This window comes from Chelonoidis abingdonii, chromosome 2 (genome assembly GCF_003597395.2).
Source record: "Chelonoidis abingdonii isolate Lonesome George chromosome 2, CheloAbing_2.0, whole genome shotgun sequence".
NCBI lineage: Eukaryota > Metazoa > Chordata > Testudines > Testudinidae > Chelonoidis > Chelonoidis abingdonii.
In genome coordinates this window covers 22592904-22611885 of record NC_133770.1, presented here as the reverse complement: position 1 = coordinate 22611885, position 18982 = coordinate 22592904, and the positions used below count along the sequence as shown (strand labels likewise).

Sequence of the window (18982 nt, the reverse complement as noted above, 5' to 3'; positions counted from 1 at the left end):
TCCTTAAAGTTAAAACTCATGCCCACCTAAAATTATTGTCCAGTAATTAACACTGATACAGTGGTTTAAAATCTATGAGCACCAAATGATTTATAATCATGTTTTTATCATAAGATGCCACCACAGATAAATATAACATTTATTTAAAGTGTATTGAAAAATGACAAACAGATCTTGGTTCATTACGAGTAAAACTTTTTAACATCAACAAACTTTGTTCTGTCTTGCTTGTACTCTGTTCTTTTGTGCCAAATCGGTTGCCCTCTTCAACAAAGTTCCAGTTGCTTGCAAGCATTTATCTAACCCATATATACCTTTTGCACAAATTATATGAGACGTGATAGTAAAAACAACATTTTTAATTCAACATTTGTATTCTTGACTAGTCCAAAGCATGATATCCCTACTTGTTTTCACTCATTCCTTATTCATGTGACATTTTAGGTAGGAGTGGACAATGAAACTGAGTTAAGAATGTAGCCTTGCCTTTTTTGTCCCAAGTTTTTGTGCCTGAACGGGAAGGCAAGAAAAGGAAACGTAAACCCGATACTATGCTATAGAAATAGTTAGAGTAGAGATTTGTCACCAACATGGTTGTCCCTGGACCTGTTGCACATTAACATTGTATAGAGTACACAGGCCTAGCATGATCCTATAACCGATGGAACCACGGACTGTCTAAGGATGTAGCTTGGTTCAGGGAAATGATTAGTCTCGCTTACTCAACATAAGAAGATCCTGTCTACGACATTTTTAAAACTGTGACCATGTTTGAACGAGTCACTTGACTCAGTTTTAATTGTAGTGTAGGCTGCCGCCTAAAGACTTACATAAAATTTTATATATGCAGCACACCACAAAGTAACTTAACAAATTTGTAGATCCTATTGATAGCTGGTTTTTTTGCACTGCTAAGGATACTGAAACAGTATGCGCATCTTTTAGAGTATTCTTAGGAGATGCATGTTGGAACGCTTCTACAAGGGATATACCAGAGTTTCCAGAAAGGCCATCACATTCACAACCTCAGCTGCATTTACGTAAGTACAGAAGAAAGAAAGAGAAACAATCATGCTCAGCCTGATAAACTTCTTATAAAATACAGAGCTACTTGACAACAATAGATTGTAGTCTACCTTTCAAGCAGAAAATATATATTATATAATGCATATCTGTCATGGTTTTAAATAGTTTCTATTTGCAGTTGAACAGTCTATTTTATTCCTTCTTTCAAGACAGAAGCGTCTGTGTGAATTATAGATAGGTTATTTTCTTTGAAATAATGCGTCGTTGAAAACCGAATTTCTGATGTCACAGAATTTCCAACATTTATGTCCAATTGGACAAAAATTTATTTTTCAAAATTTACTATATAGAGCGAGAATGTCTGAAATATTTGTTCAGGAAACATCAAAATACCTCATCAAGCATAATTCATGTAACATTAATTCACAATATTCATCAAATATCGTTTTTTGATAATGTTGTAAACATTATAAAAGATGTAATATTAAATAGCGCTGTTCATAATATAATATCAATTAACATTAAAGTTAAATATAAATGATAAGAACAAAATTAACAAAGTCTAACACAAAATAAGAAAGCAAAAATAAATACTCAATTTTATTTGAATTACTTTAATCTTCCCTCAAAAAATATCATTGACAAAACATTTTTTAATTTCATAGAAAACAGCATTTTCTGACAGAAAACTGTTCTGCTGAAAAAAAAAATCTCCACATCATCTACCAGCTATGTACTTGAGCATGATTCCTGCTGAAAAGGATCCATGAATTTGAGACATGGCAATTGTACTGCCAGCAAGAGAAATAGGATAGAGAAGACTGAATAATTGCTGCTTCCAAACAGATTTGTCATAATTGTTTGAGTAAGAGACTTACATGTGTATTGAAGCTGAATTCTGTCTCATTTATTGATATCGTGCAAGTGCAGACCTGGAAGCAGTGATCAGTGAGAGTAGAATGAGTTGGGTATCTGTTGTGCATTCTTCTTTAGTATTTGCTGGAAACTGCAGGCAAAATAGAGGATCTAAACAAATGGCTCCAGTTGGAGAGCACCAGTTGGCTGACAAATCCAGAAAACTGAAGTACTGTATAGTAGCGAATTCCTCTCTGGACAAAAGCATGATTTTTTTTTATCATAACCTTTACTTGACTTCCCTCACTTGAAGGAGCAGTAAAACTCTCATCTATGTGTTCAGGTCTGAAGGATGCAACAATAGCAGAAAATGTGCTAAAATGGCTCAAATCTGTCAGATGGGAGAGAGAGAAGCAATCGCAATCCTCTCCACCTCCTGAATCTGGTGTAATTCTCCAAACACAGTATATTTGTGGTCCCACAGTGGGTTTCTGAATCGCAATAAAGAAGAATCGGAAATAATAAGGAAAATGAAATCACACAACAATCACCTGACAAACTACGCTCCAAACGTTCCAAAATTTATTAATTTCTCTAATGTTCCACTTCATTACTTCTAACCTGTGGGTGAGTGTTTGTGGGAAGGGACCACTGGCAGCAAACTCAGTGAGCTGCTGCGTGGGAAAAGCAAGGGCTCATGGGTAGCAACTGAAACTCTGCATGAATGACCCATCATTACCCAAGTGTCTGAACTGATGGTTATTTGCCCCTGCCCACTTCCTGTGGGAGGCAAACCGTCACCCTCTGACTTCAGGGTTTTGGAAAACTACTGGGTGTGACTATTAATCTTGGGAGCTGCCTGAGTCTGATTTAGGCCACTTTAAAGGTATCTCACCTGATAAATATGATCTATCATTAATTACACACATTCATTGAATGATAGCCTTAGGCTAAATGAAGAATTCGCATGCGTTGTAATATCCTCTTTTTGCACAAACAATCTTCTGGTCTCTTTCTTTCTAATATAAATAGTTCCTAGTACTGCGGCCTACAAATATTGACATATGCAACCGAGCCAATCTGTAATGCGCGTGTTATTAACATGTATACCCAGATATTTTAGGGAAGTATGATGCTATAGAGAGCTTTCTCACATACCACCCGACTTCGTCAGTTTGTCTCAGACCTCGATAGCAGAAGCAGAAATCTCGTGTTATGTCACAGACTTCGTCATGGAAATGATACTGTATGTCAAAATTCAGCATTATTAGGAAGAAACAGAAACCCCTTTTTTTTTTAGCTTTGGCAGGCTTTTTTTTTTTTGTTTTTTCAGGGCACCCCAAACAATAAAGGAAGTAAAGAGGGACAATTCCCAAACATGAAATCATATATAGATATATCCATACAGTTCTATTTGCCCACATTTACAAACTTCATATGAAAAATCTGATTTATTAAAAATATAATAAAAGTGCCAAGCGAACCTCACAAGCTACATTATCTAAGAGATAAGTGCATCTCTTGAATTTATTCAATTGTCCAAACTCATCATCCCATCGACTCTGTCCTCCACACTTTGTGCTGGTGATATGTTTGTATTAAGTGTAGTTTGATTCCCATATGCATAGCATTTGGGATTTGATTACTCCTCAATTATTATTTACTGTATAATGCCATGTGCATCTATGTTGGTAAATAATACTGTTCTGTCAGGATCGTATAAATGTATGTTTCCTTTATTGTGAAAGTACATCTACAGTAAGGACTGACAAGCTCTGTCCTACCATCTTTTCATCTCGCCCTCTGTTCTTATCTACTGAAATATCTATTTATGCAATTTAGGCCTCACTATTCTTTATACAAGCAAATGCAGCATTCAGAAATAGTGGACAATAGATGGCGTGCAGGAGCTGATTGACAGCTCCCTGATCGTCAGCTGCTCAGGCTCCAGCAGGTTAAAGTAGCTCATTGGTGGTCTCCAGCAGCTAAACACCAACAACCTGGCCTGTGTCAGATGACTCGGGCTACATGGGCTGCAAAGGAAAACTTGGGAAGAGCAGCGCGTGAACGTACTTACAAGAACTTACTAGACAAGCAGAGCGGTGACTGTGGTCCTGGCCAAGGTTAGGGGGGGCGGCTCTTGGCCCTGAAAAGCAGTGACCTCAGCTTAAGGCAGGGGTGGCCTATCGCACGACTTAAAGGCCCGGGCTGACAAGCGCGTGTGCGGAGCCTGGCACCTTTCTTAAATTGGTCATTGCCCTTGCCAGTGCATCGTGACTTAACGTCGCTACCGTTCGCCGCACACTTACACATCGGTTGTATTATGAGGCCGATGCGTACGGCAAGCCTTTCTTACCAATACGCCGTAACCAGCCTGCACCGCTACTTTCACCTCTGACTGAAGGCTGGTAAAAATGCAGTCAATATATTTCAGGCTGCGGCTGCGACGCACCCATGCTACTGGTACCCTGCTGGGAGAATGGTCCCAGAGCCCAATGCCAGCCAGGCCATAACGCTCTACACTGCAATTCCAGTCCCAGAGCCTGAGCCCCTGCAAGGCCCAAGATCAACTTCGAAGCTGGCACGCCGTGCCACTGTTCACATGTATTGATATCCAGATGTATAGACATATCCATTGTGCCTCATATTCTGCATATGATTGTAAGATTTGTGGCTGAAGCGCTGTGCCAAGTGGAACAGATCACGGTAGTGGACTGATGTTAATCATAGAATATCAGGTAGAAAAGGATCCTCAGGAGAGTCATCTAGTCCAACCCCCTGCTCAAAGCCAGACACAATCCCCAACTGAAGGCACGGCAGCTGAGGAACAGCTACCCACAGTGCACCGCTCCTGAAATCGATGGTAGCTTTGGACCATGGACGCAAACAATCGATTTCAGGATCCCACTGTGGACGCGCTAAACCGATTTTATTAGATCTGTTTTGTAATATCGGTTTAAGCTAATTCGAAATAATCGTGCAGTGTAGACGTACCCTAAGATCTGATTCATAACTGCAGGATTTATCCCTTAGTGTCTGATATCTGTGAGTATGAAACATTTTAATTTTGAGTAACGTACTGTTTTTGGTAGTTAACATTTCTGCAGTTTGACAAATTAATTGTTAGTTTTTGGCAGTACCACCACTGTAAGGAGTTGACTGATGAGAGCGACAGAGTCCTAAAAATTTTGCTGGTACTCCTGTGTAGCACGTGTTACTGTGGTGGGTCTTTATCTCCCTCTGGTAGCTGGTCTACATAAAGCATTTAATGAGTATGTTACAGCTGCCAGCTAAGGGACGTATGGTGAAATCTTTGCACCACTGGAGTCAGCAGCAAAACTCCCTTTGATTTCAAGGGCACTCGGCTTTTACTCTTACTTTTACCCTTAGTCCTGAAGCAGTAGAAGCTCATGCTTTTACTGAGAGAGGTCTCAAGTTCAGTCCTAGCTGACAGCCCAAGGTAGTCAGTCACCAAGATTAGCTAGATACCCTGGTCTCACTTTATGCAGATTCTTTCATATTTTGTCATAAGTTTAATGGGGCTACTAACAGTAGTGTGCACTGAGCCTGGTAGGAAAGGCCACAGGTTGAGACAAAATACTTAAGGAATATGGACAAATACCAGAGGGGGATTATGAGAAGGATATTAGGACAAGGGCTTTGTTGGTGAGATAATGTGCTTGCTGTAGGAGTTGATGCAAAGTATCTTGAAGGTTAAGATCTTTTTTTTAAGGTACTTTAATAATTTTCTTCTTTCCTTTGCACATAAAGGCATAGGTGTGCTTACTTGCACACAGACACATTGTTAAAAGAACAGAAGGGAGGATTTGTTTTTTAGGACGTGACTGGAAGGATGAAAGGGTGGCAGCATGGCAGATTGGGTCCCAGCAGTGCTTAATTTGTAATGAAAGAGGTGCTTGGGCTCAAGAAATTAGGTGCCGAGGCTCAAGCAATTTTTTTACTTTTATAACTGATGCAGCAAGCCCAGAGGGGCCAGGGCTTTGAACTGCCAAGCCTAGAGCTGCAAAGTTCAGCCCTCACAAGCCCTGGCACAAATTAAACACTGGGTCCCAGGCATGGAGGCTACAAAGACAAAAGCCCAGGGATGAACATGGGAGAAACAAGTGAAGATGTTGCTTAATTTAGGGACATGTAATGATGTAAAAAATTAGGTGAAGTGAAGGAGTGTGGGGTGCACAGTAAAAGGAAATGAAGGCAGGAAGGTATTAAGTTGTATTGGGTTTAGAAGACAAGGATAGGATGCTTGAATTTAATGCAGGAAATGAGAGGAAACCTGTGGAGGGATTTCAGTGGGGACTGTGTGTGGGTGATGTAGATTATTTTTGCAGTTATAATGTAGATGGATTATGGATACACACTTCTTTATGTGCAATTACACTCCTTAGTAGAGGCTGACATGAATTGACACCATCAAATAGGTTAGGTCCAAAATTTGAACTACTGACTTTTCAATTATAATCTGGTGGGGACTATCCTTTGCAATTTTAAATGTCACCAAATTTCATTTATTTTTGAACCCCCCCTGCTCTGTTAATTGTTTTTAGAGCTCCAGTTTCACACAGCCCATAAAAATTGCATTTGTGTGCTCTCCCAGCTGGTTCTGCTGCAGAATTTAGCTTGTATATGCTCTGGCCACATCTTGGTTGGCATGATTATTAATGTTCATGCACAAACATTGAAGTAAACAAAAAGATCTATATTAGTGTAGAATACGGTTGGTAAAGAACAAACTCAGCTAAGATGAGAAAGTTGAAAAAGATTTGTGGTTTGTTAAACCCCTACAACTGACTTCCATCATAATGACACTGTAATCACACATCTAGAAATCTGACATGAACAATTATTTTTTCCTGTATCATTGAGGGCAGAGTGTGAAAGTTTGTAGTGAGAGTCTGTAACATTTTTATTCTATAGCAATAAATTTTGTCCTGTAAAAAAAATAGAATCATAGACATATATGGCTGGAAGGGAGCTTGAGAGGTCATCAAGTCCAGCTTGTTGTGCTGAGGTAGGACCAAATAAACCTAAACCATCCTTGGCAGGTGTTCTTAAAAATCGATAATGAATGGGATTCCTCAACCTCCGTTGGAAGCCTATTCCAGAGCTTAACCACTCTTATAATTAGAAAGTTTTTCCTAATAGCTAACCTAAATCTCCCTGGCTGCAGATTAAGCCCCTTATTTCTTGTCCTACCTTCAGTGGAGATGGAGAACAACTCATCACCATTCTCCTGTTGAATATATTTCTTTTCAGAGAAGCTCATGAAAATTCAACAGTGTTAAGATATTCCCAAACTACTGAGGTAAATTACGTGATGCATGTTTGTTAAGGAATTTACTCGTAGGTACTCAAACTGTGGATGATTTAAAGCAAATCTTAACTAGTGGAACAAAACAAAAATTCCACTTTTCATTCGTAAATGAGAAGTAACACTATAGACAATTTGAACACTCATGAATTTTGAGAGACAATTTGAATCCCAATGGGAATTATAAATACACCTGCAAATAATACACCGTCGTATGCCTAATAATCTCAGTGTATATTTTCTGCCCTTAAACTCAAGAGTTTACACCTTGCTTTGTTAACAAGGACACATAATGTGGTCAAAATATTAAATGATTCAATAACCAATTTGTTAAAATTTATGATTTGTTTGAGTGATTTCCTTCAGTGCTGTTCAAAATATTTCCTGTGTTCCTGTCTGCTTCTGCATGAACTGGATAGTTGACCCTGCAATATTTGAACTAACAGCACCCATAGTATATTTTGTGTCAGTCGTTCCACAATTCACTGATCAACAGTGAAAGTCTAAGCTCCTTAGCACACTGATCAGGAGTTGGGAGTGCATGACTTGTCCACATTTCATATCCTTCAAACCCAAAAAGGAATGGTCAGGGAGATCTAATTATAAATGTGTCATTCAGTATTTACTTTAAAAGAAAAGCTCACTGAAAGACTCTTAATGTAGTTGACAAGTGAACAAACTGAAATGTACCCCATCTGATTGCTAACAGCGAGATTACAGGATTAAAGGAGTTGTGTTTCTTTTCCTATTCTCTCTCTAAAAAAAATTGTAACAAAAAAATCCTCCACATAATATATTTCTTTAACTTTTCCCATTGTATTTCTGGTGATAGTAGGGTATTTAGTATTTGAAGGCAGCATTCTACTTTGGGTTAACCCACACAGATCTCCCTCTTTTGCTTTATTATCTTGCTATTGTTATATTTTCATGATTATTCATTATGAGAACAGCATAACTAGAAGTTAACTGCAGGATCTGTGTTCCCATATCTGCTGTACCTCTTTTGCCTACCGAATGGCTCAATTGGGCAATTGTGAAAAGTCATCTCGTTCTAGTTACTCTGAGCCACAGCTCTAAATATATTTGATATGTAATAGGATCCTCATTTTTCCCCCATGAGAAGTCCTAAAGATCCGTTCTACGTTTCTCCCCTCAATTTTAACCTTTGAAGGTAGCCTTAAGGGCTAAAACAAAGTCACTATCCTTTTTAGTCAAGGGCACTGGCTGGGATTCTCTTTGGCGCCTGCTAACACTATTTCTTAATTGTCTGAAAGGATGGCTCTTGAGTGACATGGCAATTTTTCTCTACTGTGGGGCTGATTGTATTTTGTCTTCCTTTTGTATATATTCCAGAGGGTTAAACACCCTAGAGACCACAGGATCTGAATTCCTTTGCTATGGTTTGACGTGCTCCATTTTGCCCCTTACTGGCAAAAGTCTTTCCAGTGGGAATACACAAATATGTGTATTTGTATTCTCATGTCCATGAATATCAGTCAGCAACTTGGTGCATCACAGGTGGAGTGTGGCTCTCATCTTTCAAGTGTGGGGAGGTACTGTCTGCATATTCCAGGTGCCAGTGTGCGTTATTGTCATCCATAGACAAATGTGCTTTTGAACTAATGCAAAAAAAAAAGAGAGAGAGCGAGAAAGAGGAATGAATGATTGACATGACTTTTGACATGATTTTTGTCAAGACTTTGGCATGCCATTTGCTGGAATACCTAATATAATGAATGCCTTTTACTCCTCCAAGATATGCAATCTAGTGCAATGCTATCTTTTTTCCACCTTGATATCCAAATGTCAGTCATAGGTGGGAAAATTGTTAATGAATAGGTAGCAGGCAATTTATCCTGTAGAAATTAAGTATCTATCTGGGTTAGTGTAAGAGGTGTTTTCCAAAGTGTGAATTTTACATATAAATTTGTGCTTGCCAAAACCTCATTCACACATATGGGACATATGTCTTTGTAAGTCACCTTGAAGTGAGTATTTAATGTATGTGGTAATGCTTAAAACTCGATGTTGTATGTATGCAGCTAAGAATGGGCAAGTATTGCCAGCAGTAGAATTAAGGTTCATTGTGTCCCAAGAGAGTACTCTGACCCTGGAGTTAAAGTAGTAGCTATTTGTAGCCCAAGGCAACAGAAGCTTTGGTATTTTGCCATAGACTTCATTACAGCAGTCCAGCAGGAATTTTTATTCAGTAGTGATTCAGATCTTAAAGCCAGCAGGAAATGCAGTGGTACTCTACCTCTGTTCTCCTAAAGTTAAAAACTCAGTGCCACAGTAAAATATTGTTCCAGTTAATTAACACTGAATTACAGTGGAAATGCTATAGCACCAAATGATTTAATCATGATTGTTATCATAAGATGCACCACAGGAATTAATAATGATTAAGCCATTATTTTAAAGTGTTATTGAAAATACAAAAGATCTTTGTTCATTACAGTAAAAGCTTTTTTAAACATCAACAAACTTTTTTGTTCTGTCTTGCTGTACTCTTTGTGTCTTTTGTGCAAAGATCCGGTTGCCCTCTTCAAATCAAAGTTCCAGTTGGCTTGGCGAGCATTTAATCTAACCATATACCTGTTTGAACAAATTGATATGAGAAGTGATAGTAAAACAAACATTTTTAATTCAACATTTGTATTCTGACTAGTCCAAAGCATGAATATCCCTACCTTGTTTTCACTCAGTCCTTATTCATGTGAATTTTGGTAGAGTAAGGACAGAATGAAAACTGAGTAAGAATGGTAGGCCTTGGCCTTTTTTATGTCCAGAAGTTTTTGTGCTGAAAGGAGAAGGCAAAGAAAATGAAACAGTAAGACCCTATCTATGCTATAGAAATAGTAGAGTCAGGAGAGTTGGTCACAACATGGTTGGTCCCTTGACCCTTGTTGCACATTTAACATTTATAGAGTACACAGGACCTTAGCATGATCCTATAACTCGGATGAAACCACGGACTGTCAAAGGATGTAGCTTGGTTCCAGGGAAATGATTAGGTCTCGCTTACTCAACAATAAGGAAAGATCTTGTCTACCTGACAATTTTTAAACTTGTGACCATGTTTGTAACTAGGTCACTTGACTCAGTTTTAATTGTAGTGTAGGCTGCGCCTAAGACTTACATAAAATTGTATATTTAATGCAGACACCACAAGAGACGAACAATCTTTTGTGATTCATAAATTGTAGCTGGTTTTTTGGACAGCTGCTAAATGATACTGGAAACAGCATGGCTTCATCTTTTAGAGTATTTCTTAGGGAGATGCATTGGGAAGCTTCCTACAAGGGATTTACCCAGAGTTGTCAGAAGCCATCACAATTCACAACTCAAAGCTGCAGCTACCGTAAGGTACAGAAAAAGAGAGAAACATCTGCTCAGCCTGATAACTTCTTAAAATACAGAGCTACTTGACAACAATTATTGTAGTTACCTTTCAAGCAGAAATATATATATTTAATGCAGAATATGTGTCATGGTTTAAAATAGTTTCCTATTTGCAGTTGGAAACAGCTTATTTATTATCTCCTTCTTCAAGCAGAAGGAGTCTGTGTGGATTATAGATAGGTTATTTTTCTTTGAAATAATGCCAGCTACTAGAGTGGTCAGAAAACAGAATTTCTGTGTCACAGGAATTTCCAACATTTTGTCCCAATTGGGACAAAAAATTATTTTTTCAAAATTTACTATAGAGCGGAAATGCTGAAATATTTTGTTTCAGAAACATCAAAATGACCTCATCAAAGCATTTCATTTAAATAATGTCAAAAATATTCATTCAAAATGTTGTTTTGATAATGTTGAAACATTATAACAGTGTAATATTAAATATGTTCTATAATATAATACAATTTAAAAATTAAAAGTTTAAATTAAATGATAAAGGAACAAAATTAAACAAAGTCTAAACAAAATAAGAAAGTCAAAAATAAATACTCAATTTTTATTTGAATTACTTTAAAAGTCTTCCCTCAAAAAAATCATTGCAAAACATTTTTATTTCAGTGAAACAGCATTTTCTGACAGAAAACTGTTCTGCTGAAAAAAATCTCCACCATCTCTACCAGCTATGTACTTTGAGGCATGCATTCCTTTCTGAAAAGGATCATGAATTTCAGACATGGCAATTTGTGCAGCAAAGGAATAGGATAGAGAAGGACTGATATTGCTGCTTCCAAACAGAATTTGCATAATTGTTTGAGTAAGAGACTTTACATGTGTTTGAGCTGAGAAGTTCTGTCTGATTTTGGATTCGGTGCAAGTCAGAACTGGAGAGCAGATATTCATGTGAGAGTAAATGGTTGGGTGTATCTGTGTCATTCTTCTTTAGTTATGCTGGAACTGCAGCAAAATAGAGGGGTCTAATACAAATGCTTTTCCAGCTTGGAGGCACAGTTGGCTGACAAATCCAGAAAACTGGTGACTGTATGTAATCAATTCCTCTCTGGACAAAGATGATTTTTTTTTCATACCTTTACTTGATTCCCTCACTGAGAGCTGTAAAATCTCCTCTGTGTTCAGGTGTGGAAGGGATGAAAATAGCAGAAAATGTGCTAAAATGGCTCAAAATCTGTCAGAGTGGGAAGAGGAGAGAGAAGCCAAAGTGGCATCATCCTCTCACCTCCTTTAATCTTGTGTAAATTCTCCATGCTAACACAGTGTATTTGTGGTCCCACAGTGGGTTTCTGGATGCATAAGAGAGGGATTGTGGCTGTTCCACAACATCACCTGACAAACTACGCTCCAAACGTTCCAAAATTAGTATTAATTTCTCTAAGTTCCAGCTTCATACTTTCTAACCTGCTTGGTGAGGGTGTTTGTGGAGAAGGGGACCCACTGGCAGCAAACTCCGGTGGAGCTATGCTGCTGTGGGGAAGCAGGGCTCATGGGGTAGCACTGAAAGCTCTGCATGAATGACCCAGTCTTACCCAAGTGTCTGAACTGGATGGTTATGCCCCCTGCCCACTCTGTGGGGAGGCAAACCGCATCCCCTCTGACTTCAGGGTTCTTTGAAAACTCTGTGACTATAATCTTGGAGGCTCCTGTGTCTCATTTAGGCCACTTAAAGGTTCTCCCCTGGATAAATATGATCTATCTTATAATTACACACTTACTTGAATATGCCCTTGAGCTAAATGAAAGAAATGTGCATGCTGTAGATATCCTCTGTTTTGCACAAACATATCTTCTGGTCTCTTCTGTTCTAATATAAATAGTTCTACTATATGGGGCATACAAATATGACATATGCAAGGGGCCAATCTGTAGGGTGTTTTAAATGTCTACCCCAGATATTTTATGGAAGTGGTGTATGCTTAATAGGAGCTTTCTCACTCACACCCTAGCTTCTCGTTGTCTCAGACTCTGTAGCAGAAGCAGAAATCTGTGTTTAATGTCACAGACTTCAGCCATGGAAATGATTGTGATGTCAGAAATTCAGCATTATTAGGACCTTGCTGCAGGATCAGGCACAATAAATGGAATGTAAAGAGAGACAATCCCAACTGAAATCCATATATAGATATATCCATATATAGATCTATTGCAGCCACAGTTTACAAACTTCATATGATAAATTGATTTATTAAAATATATAATAAAAGTGCCAAGCGAACCTAACAAGCTACATTTCTAAGAGTAAGTGCATCTCTTGATATCTCATTGTCAAAGCTCTCATCCATCTACTCTGTCTCCACACTTTGTTGCTGGTGTTGTTTGTATTAAGTGTAGTTTGGATTCCATATGCCTCAGGCATTTGGATTGCATACTCCTCAATTATTTGACTGTATAATGCCATGTGCATCTATGTTGGTAAATAATAATGATTCTGTAGGATCCGTTTAAAATGTATGTTTCTTTATTGTGAAAGTACATCTTCAGTAAGGGGACTGACCAGAGCTCTGTCTCTTAACCTCTTTTCTCTCTCCCTCTGTCTTATCTACTTGAAATATCTATTTAATGTAATTTAGGCCTCAATTCTTTATTACAGGCAAATGCAGCTCAGAAATAGTGGACAATGATGGCTGCAGGGAGCTGATTACAGCTCCCTGATCGTCAGCTGCTCAGCTCCAGCAGAAGTTAGAGTAGGCCTCTTGAGGTGTGTCTACACAGCAGCTAAACACCAACAACTGGCCTGTGTCAGCTGGACTCGGGCTCATGGGGCTCAGACTGAGGGCAGGGGTGAAAGTAACTTAAAGAACTTACTGACAAGCAGGGTGACTGGGGTCCTGGCCAAGGTGTTGGGGGAGGCATCTCTGGGCCCCTGGAAGGAGCAGTGCCTCAGGCTTAAGGGGCGGGGCTGGCGCTATGGCAGCGATTTAAAGGGCCCAGGGCTGCAGCTGCTGCTAGGAGCCCTGGGCCCTTTTAAATTGGTCATTGGCCCTGCCAGTGCTGTGCTTAAAGTGCTGCCGTGGCAGCACTTTAACATCGGTTGTGTATGGGCCGGTACTGGCAGCCACTTTCTTACCAATACGCCGTACCAGCCTGCACCGGCTTACTTTCACCTCTGACTGAGGGGCTGTAAAATTGCAGTCTAGATATTTCAGGCTTGGGCTGGAGCCCCAGCTCTGGTACCCTGTGAGGGGAGAAGGTCCCAGAGCCCAAGTGCCAGCCCAGGCCTGAACGTCTACACTGCAATTTTCAGTCCCAGAGCCTGAGCCCTGCGAGCCCAAGTCAACTGAAGTGGGCCAGCCGTGGCCATGTCACAGGTATTTTATTCCAGTGTAGACATATCCTTTGTCCTCTAATTTCTGATGATGATGTAAGATTTGTGGCTGAGCTTGTGCCAGTGGGAGATCACGAGTAGTGGGACTTGATAGAATCATAGAATATCAGGGTTGGAAAGGACCTCAGGAGGTCATCTAGTCCAACCCCCTGCTCAAAGCCGGACCAATCCCCAACTAAGGCCAGGTCTACACTGTGACTTTAAATCGGTTTAATGGCCGATATACCGATTTAACGCTGTATCCATTCACACGACGTCGTCATTAATATCGACTTTAACGGCTCCTTAAATCGATTTCGGAACTCCTCCCAAACGAGAGGAGTAGCGCTAAATTCGATAGTGATAACTCGGATTAAGGGTTCGTGGACCGGGAAATCGACGTTATTAGGCCTCCGGGCGGCATTCCCCAAGTGCTAGCACTGACCGCGCTCTGGCAGTCGCAATCTAACTCGGATGCAGCGGGGAGGTAAACGGCAAAGCCACGCGAACTTTTGAATTACATTCCTGCTTGCCCAGCGTGGAGCTCTGATCATGCACGGCTGGCGAGCGTCTGAAATCGAAAAAGAGCTCCAGCATAGCCGTACGGAGATACGACTAGTCTATCGCTGTAATGGGAGATCAAATCTGTTGTATCCAGCTCCGTTAAGAACACGAATGCCAAAGCGTTGAAAAAAAACTCCAGGATACACAGCGCTGCGTGACAAGACGTAACGAAGCCAGAGACTCAAATGGACGCTCATTGAAGGAGGGAGGGTACTGAGACTCCAGCTATCCCACAGTCCAAGCAGTCTCTGAAAATTATTTGCATTCTTGCTGAGCTCCCAATGTCTGTAGGTTCAAACACAGTGTCGGCGTGGTTCAGGAACAGCCCCAGTTCTCCCCCCCCACCACGTTGAAAAAAAAGGAAAGAAATCATTCCTTGACTACTTCTATGTCACCCTATGTGTAACTGAATGCTGCTGGTAGAACGGATGCTACAGCAGTAAGAGCAGTAAATCCGCTCCTCCCATCTTCCCTCTCTGGTGGTAATGGCTGCAAGACCTGCCCACCAATCCAGGAGAAAGCCGTGCGCTGATAATTGCTCAGCGAGAGACAATTTATTCCTGCTACTCGCAGAGATAGGACAGAACGGCTAATAACCAGCTTCATCATCGAAACTGGGGGCTGAAATTTTGAAAGCAAACTTGGGATTGACTTCTGGCAAGAGTCAATTCCTGCCCTTATGTTTCTAAAAATAGAGTCCACCTGCCTGGACTGTCAAGCCCTGGAGGCTGCCTCCAAGTGCCTCCCCCCGACACAATTTATCTCACTACAAGTCTCTGTTCTTATCTTGATTCTATACAACTCATGACACAAATGGGGAGGAACACTGACATGGTATCCCCAGGAAGTTGAGGAGAGAGGAAAGCACCGGGTGCGCTTCTTGCAGGGGCAACTCCTGTAATACTGACACGGAGCAGCTGTGCTCTCTGATACACTGGACTCTGTTACACTTGCCATACTAGGCAGGACAGTGCACCACTGACCGCTCTGGCCGCCAATCCGAACTCGATGCGGATGCGGTAAGACACGGAAAAGCCCCGAGACCTTTCCAATGACATTTCCTGCTTTCAGTGTCCACTCTGATCACCACGGTGCGATCGCAGTTAAACTGCAAAAGTACTCCTGCATTGAACCTACGGGAGATACTAGTATGATCGCGTATGCGTGAGAAAATCTGTTTATCAGAGCTCCATTAAAGAACAGGAAAGCCAAGCGTTTGAAAAAAAACTCCAGGATACACAGCCGGTGCGACAACCGTAACGGAAGCCAGAGACTCAAGACGGATGCTCATGGAGGGAGGGAGGGGTAATGAGGACTACAAGCTACCATCTCCACCAGCGGCTCTGAAAACTATTTGCATTCTTGTGAGCGCCCAATGTCTATAGCTTAATACACCGGTGTCTTGCGTGGTTCATGGAACAGCTCGATCAAGTCCATTCCCCCCCCCCCCCACACGTGAAAGAAAAGTAAAATAAATAATTCCTTGACTACTGAAAATTCACCCTTCTGTGTACTGAAATGCTGCTGGCAGACGCGATCTGCTGCGGTGAAAGCAGTATCCCTCCTCCTGCCCCTCCCCAGTGAGATGGTCGCGCCAGGAGTACTCCTGGAGTCTGGCCGGGGCTTCTGGTGAAATGGGAATGACTCCCTTTTCTGAACAGCGGATGGTACAGAACGGCTGGTAAACTGTCTTCATCTTATCACCTGGGCTGAGCTCATCAGACCCCTTCCTCTCTTCTGTAAAGAAAAAGATCTGACGATAACTGCATAGCCAATGGAGGCTGCCTCCCCCCATTGATCTCCTAACTATCTGCTGATTCTTATCATGCATTCTCATAACATCATGCCAACAATGGGGGGGGTACTGCTGGTGAGCACAGATAGGTGGGAAGCAACTGTTGCGTTACTGCAGCAGCTCCTCTGTGAATACGATATGCAGAGCAGCTGTGCTTAATACACTGATTAATACACCGTATCCTATTCTTGTCTGGACTGACTCTATTTTATTAACGCGAAAGGCAGAATGACTCAGTCCCAAGAGAGTCAATCCCCATTTTGCTTCAAAATTTTCACAGGGTTATATCCATTCTGTCCCATTGACTGATGGTGTAACAAAAAGAGATGAGAGGGTACAGTTTCTGCTGTCTACAGTAGTACTGTACCATCTACCACCAGGAAGGGAGAGGAGCAGATTTCAACTAGCAATAATCACACCTCAGATAACTTCATTGTTATGATACTGCCTACATGCAGAACTCTAATGTCTCTCATGCAGCAGCACCGCCTCTATCAAAAGCATTCAGTACAAAGAGGGTGACATTGTAGTACTCAAGGATTGCTTTATTAACTTCATTTCGGTGCCGGGTGGGGAAAGAGAATATGACGTTCTGTGAACCAAAAAGACACCGGTTGTAAGCTACAGACATTGGGCGGTCACCAAAGAATGAAAATAGTTTTAAGAGACTGCTGAGGACGGTGGGATAGCGGGAGTCTCAGCACCCCCTTTCCGCCCCATGATCCCCCGCCCCTGATGCAAGTTAAATGTCGCGGGGGCCTGGGTAAATGTCGTCAGTCATCCTGCTCCGGGAAAACATCAGCAGACAGTCCTTCGGACCTTTCTCCGGATTGCCCTGCAGAACAATAGCACGGCAGCCCTAGAGACCGTCCGGTTTTTTGTTTTTCTGTCACCATTGTGTACTAGATGCCGTGGAGACAGAGGCGACACTCGAGCGCTACACACACAATCAATGGCTTTGCAATGAATGCAAAGATGGTTACCAGTTGTTCTGTACCGTCTACTGCTAGAGAAAACGGCAAGACATGACGGTTATCTCCCCTCTGAACTGCCGCTGCTAGCATGAGTGCCCTGGCTAAAATCAGCCGGGCGCTTTAGATGGATGATATCTCTCTCTACATCCACGCAGGAGCAGCTCGTTTGTTTATGCATGCCTTCAGCATGCTTCATGCTGCGTTACCCATGTCTTCACATGGCATGGGCGTTGAAAGTTCACCTCTCTGGGGGACGGCGCGGCTGCTTGGCCGAATGTTCTCTATTATAGCTTTTTGAGTTCATCCCGATCGATTCATGGAGTAATTTGGGGATTTCGCTCCATCCCAGACATGTTAATAATTTTCTGCTACACTGTAATGCTTCCGACTGGGCAGCAGCCGCTGGTGTCCGATGCGATTACCAAACCATGTTGTTTTCTAATCCGTGTTTGCTACAGAATTGGGATCCTTACCGGAGTCGCTTCCATGCTTCACTAGTCTGGGCTTGTCGCTTTGGGCACAGGGACTGTATATCTTGGTCTCAAAAGATCTTTGCTTTGGGGTTTAAAGACTGCTGTTTGCTATCACCCTAGGCGATCATCTCCATACTCGTTTGCCGATGCTCTACCTCACATCTTCCCCGCACGCACTCCTCAAAAAACTATGATATGATTCAATCCCATAAGTCTTGAATCCACGACAGGGGGGGCCGAACTGGTCCAGACGCTGAACCCCAAATCAATTGCTGCATGTAGCTTCAGCCCATAAAGAGCGGCATTTTCTCGGACCCTCAGGCTGACTTGTTGCCTTGCTTCGACCTACCCTCATACCTGCTCTCCTGCTTCAGCCGTCAGGACACCTACAGGCAGCCAGGTCCTGCTTGCCCTTTTTCAACCAATAGACTTTGAATCTTTCCAACTTTTATTCGTCCTTTTGGGATATGCGCTGTATGCATGAGTCCTCACCCGCCATAGAACGATCAGATCCGACCTCCTGTGTGCGTCAAGCGGCGGGGGGGCCTCTTCTTGTATTCAGGAGACTGCTTGATTACCACGCTGTGATATGTAGTCTGTGTGCCACCTGTGTGTGTGCGACCCTCCGGTGAATCAGGAAATGGAATTCAAAGTTTCGCGGGGATCAGCTTTTCCTGTACCTGGCCCGATGCATCACAGTGTACTGTCCGATCTTCATGATCCCCTGTGACAATGGTTCTGAACCCACATTGGGAGTGCTCACTTGGGCAGAGTCTCGCTCCCTTCCTGTTTCTAAACATGCTATACGTCCTGCCTGGACTGTCATTGCCAGCTGCCTGCTCAGTGCCCCCCCCTTGTTTATTCCGAAAGTCCTATGTTCTTATTCTTGTAATTCCCGACACTGCATCGACAAAATGGGGGGGGGGCTGCCGGTAGTCGCGGAGGTTGGGAGATGTGGAAGCATATGTGCAGTTCTGTGGGAGAACCCCTGTAATCACAGCCTTAGCAGTACAGCTTGCCGCTCTTCAATCTTGACTCCTTTTCCGAGGGTAGCGTGTTGTCTGGAATGTAAAGCAGCAGAGGAATCCTTGTGGACCTTCTAGACTACAGAGTCTGTTACTCTTAGGTGCTACAGGATTCTCTGCTGCTTTGATCTTCTTGTAGGCAGGGCAGACTCTATTTTTAGAAACCATAAGGTAGGATTGATCAGTGGCCAGTAAGTCAATCCAGTTTGCTTTGCGTTGCGCC

The 18982-nt window shown here is 41.8% G+C and overlaps 1 protein-coding gene and 1 pseudogene across 3 annotated transcripts in view; one reads left to right on the top strand and one right to left on the bottom strand.

Moving 5' to 3' along the window:
- PTPRN2 (protein tyrosine phosphatase receptor type N2) overlaps window positions 1-18982 on the top strand; it is a 1143575-nt gene that overhangs the window by 707988 nt on the left and 416605 nt on the right. The gene's annotated exons all lie outside the window — the stretch shown is intronic.
- Window positions 16585-16749, bottom strand: LOC142046450 (U4 spliceosomal RNA; annotated as a pseudogene).